Source organism: Chrysochloris asiatica, unplaced genomic scaffold (genome assembly GCF_000296735.1).
Source record: "Chrysochloris asiatica unplaced genomic scaffold, ChrAsi1.0 scaffold00535, whole genome shotgun sequence".
NCBI classification, from domain to species: Eukaryota; Metazoa; Chordata; class Mammalia; order Afrosoricida; family Chrysochloridae; genus Chrysochloris; species Chrysochloris asiatica.
The window spans coordinates 53,736-57,754 of NW_006409053.1; positions in this window are offsets into that span (position 1 = coordinate 53,736).

Genomic DNA, 4,019 nt, shown 5'->3' on the forward strand with positions numbered 1-4,019 from the left:
AGTGTTATTTCTTCTCCTCATAGTGTGTAAATTCTGTAAACTATAGCAGATTAAAGTTAATATTCAGCATCAGTGATTTCATACTGGTTTTGGTTTATATGAATTACCTGACATTTAAAAAGATAAAGTTCTCTCTTTCCAGAAATTGATAATTAAGAGTAATTTACAAAATATGACTGGACAAAATCTTAATTTTATTACCATACATAAAGATGGTTATAAGATGACATTGGATACTGTATAATAAAAAGTAACATACATTACATAATTAGAATTTAAATACCAATATTGTCAGTACTTCTCTTTGTTAACAACTTTGATGGTGTTGGTGGTTATGTGCCTTGGAGTCAATTTTGACTCATAGTGATCCTGTGTAGGGTTTCCTAGGGTATAAATACTTACAAGAGCAGAAAGCCTCAGCTTTCTCCAGTGAAATAGCTGGTAGTTTTGAACTGCTGACCTTGAGGTTAGTAATTTGTCTTTCAACCACTATGCTACAACTCTAATCCCCAGGAAATATCATACCATAAATTTTACTGTTAGACACAGTTTTAGATAAGAAAATTGTCAAGAAGTTTGAGTAACTCATCTAAAGCCACAGGCAGTAAATGCTGACTCAGTGATTGTACCATGGTTGTCTTATTACTAAAAGCATGCTCTTAACACTATATTCTTAATTATAATTAATTTCACAAGCTCGATAAAATTATATATGTGTGGTGAGCAATGATATGACGTCATTTTAATGCATCATTTACTATACTTTTTCTCCAGTTATGTTTTAATACAACTGGCAAATAAGAAAGGTCAATCTTTTATTTCTTTCTGCAGTGTATTAAATATATAAACCAAAGAATATTTATTTGAATAAGGAATTTTGTTTGCTTAACATCACAATTCAGCATCAAATACCTTCTGGAAGTTACATTTTCTATATATTAATATTGTTCTCATATTACTGACTCTATCAGCTCTTTGTATGTGTTTACTCAAATACCAGTTTTTGTGTTGAGAGAAGAAGTCTTGGGGTGGTGCCTTAGGTTAAGCATTCAACCTCAAGGTCTTTTGAACCTCAAAGTTGGTAGTTCAAACTCACCAACCACTCCTCAGAAACCCTATACAAAGTCACTTTGAGTCAGAACCAGTTCCAAGGCATGTAACAACAACAACAAATATGGAGAGAGAGAGAGAGAGAGAGAGAGAGAGAGAGAGAAATACATGCATACTTTTTATATATTTAAATTTATTTCTTACTGTCTAGACATACGGATTCCTGGTGTGGTGCTACAGCTTAATACACTGGGTTGCAATATCGGTTGGCAGTTCAAGCTCACCTGTGGCTCCTCAGGAAACCTGTACAGGGTAGCTATAGGTTGAAACTGAATGGACAGCACTTAACAACAACAATCTAGATATATGGAGTCCTGGTGAGGCTCTGCAGGATAATCCGCTGGATTACAAGGTCAGTTTGAACCACAAGGTCTGTAACTGATACCCACCAGCTGCTGTTTGGAAATCCTACACAGTGTTGCTATGGGTCAGAACACACCTGAAAACACTTAACAGCAACATCTATCTATCTATCTATCTATCTATCTATCTATCTATCTATCTATCTATCTGTCTATCCACATATATGCACATTCATATACAGTTCTGTTGTGGAGCTACAAGATAAGTACTGTACTCCTAATGACAAAGTTGGTAGTTCAAACACACCAGCCCCTCCAACACACTAGCTTCTCTCAAAAACCATATACAGGGTTGCTATGAGTCAGAACCTATGGGGCAGCACTTAAAAAGAACAAGTTAAGTGCCAATGCTAAGGTGCCAACTAAGAGGTGCCAACTCAGAGCAATCTTGTATAGGGAATCTGAGGAGTGACTTGTGAGTTTGAACCTCTGACTGTGTGGTTAGCTGACTAGTGCTTATTCTACAGCTTGGTCCTGGTGTAGAGCTATGCAAAAGTTCAGCTATTCAAACCCATCTTCTTCATCTCAGAAACCCTATACAGATTGCTATGAAATGGAACTAACGAGTCAGCACTTGACAACATCAATAGATATATTTATATATATAAACAGTCTCCTTTTGATCTGATATGACTTAAACCAAATGAAAACTGTTGCTATCAAGGTGCCTCTGACTCACACATACACTTTAGGACAGAGTAGAACGGCCTCTTAGGGTCGTCAAGGCTGTCATTTTTGTAAGTCTACTGCTAAATCTTCTCCAGTAGAGCATCTGGTGAGTTCAGGCTGCTGACCCTTTGGTTAACAGTGAGCCTTTAACGGAGCCATCAGAGCCCCTTGTTCAGACATAAAACTCTCCAATTTTAAGTATAATACTTACCAGAGCCAAAGGTGGTGGGATTTTTTTCTTCCTATGTTACCTGTCTAAAATTTTGTCATAGTAATTTTTTTATTCCAAATAAAATATATGAACTATTTAAGGAATGACAATATCTGTCACATGATAATAATTTCTTTTCAGAATCTTTAGGTGTATGTTTTCCTGTGTGCATTTTCTTCCTGAGATAAAATTAACCTATTTCCAAATTTTGTTCAGTTCCTACTCAGGTGTAAGGTTCACGTAGAAATGACATATGTAATAAATACTGGAGAGTTATTACAAACATGAGCAGAGCACCCCTTCTCTCTTCATCTAATAATTTCAGAATATCTCATATATAGGTCATTTAAATGATGCAACGTTTGATCATCCTGGAGGATTAATTTAAAAGGTAGATTGTTTGGCATGATCCCAAGGATGAAAGCTTAAGTACTAATGGATTCATGTTAGACTTTAGACAGTTGTCCACTGCCTTCAAAGTGACATGATTAGTAGTCTGAATGCACAGTCTTTCCTTCTATAGTGCATAAGGTCACCATGAGTCAGAACTGACTCATGTGCACCTAGCAATAGCAACTACAACAACACACTTTTTATTGATTTGGTTAAAAGTTTTAAAAACTAATCAGTGTTTCATTCAACATTTGAAAAGCAAATTGTTTTGTGACATTTCTCACAATGTAACAACACTCTTCTTGCTTCCTCTTCCTGTTTACCTCTTCCATTCTTATTTTTCCTATTGTTCCTGCTTACATACAAACCATGGAAATACGACATCATGTTAAATAATAATGGCAATTCTGCAAAACATCTGATAGAATGAAATTGCCTAGAGGACTTTATTTTGAGTGAAACTGCTGTTGTTTTTAGGTGCCTTTGAGTTGTACCAACTCACAATAACTTTATGCACAACAGAATAAAATACTGCCCAGTCCTCTATCACGCTCACAATCACGTGTCAATCTCACGATGCGTTTGAAACCATTGTTGTTACTACTGTTCCAAACCACCTCATTGGGCATCTTCCCTTTATTCACTGACCCTCTGCTTTAACTGTCATGATGCCTTTCTCCAGGGACTGGTCCCTCCTGATAATAGGTGGGAAGTATGAGAGACAAAGTCCAGCCATACTGTCTTATAAGGAGTGAAATGAGTCACAACATGGCAAATACTATGTGACCACTATTGTGAAAAATTGCAAAAATATATGACTCCTCTGAAAACCTTTTAGTTCTCATCTGGGTCTGATCATTCATTATAATGGCCACATGGAAGTCAGACACCATTTTCACAGTTACAGGGTTTGTTAGGGATGTTAATAGGTTACAATGAAGGATGAGAGATTATCTGGGCACAATTGTTCCAGTCAGGAAAGCCATTCTTAGCTGTGCCCACAGGCTGGTCTCTCTCTGGTAGGCCTCCATTACAACATTCTTTTATGACTGCTGATAAATGCAGATAGGACACACCATTCCACCATAATCCTCATCCTGAAGGCCCTGGGCTCTAACTCCAGGAGTCAGCAAACCCAGCTCTAATCCCAAGTAAGTATCAGGAGGCACTCAACTCTGCAATGAAACCTCAGAGACAAAGGCTCTCAGCTTTTCTTGTTTCATGGACTAGGAAGTCTATCACTCTGTCTTTTGCACTGGTTCTAGTTTCTGTTG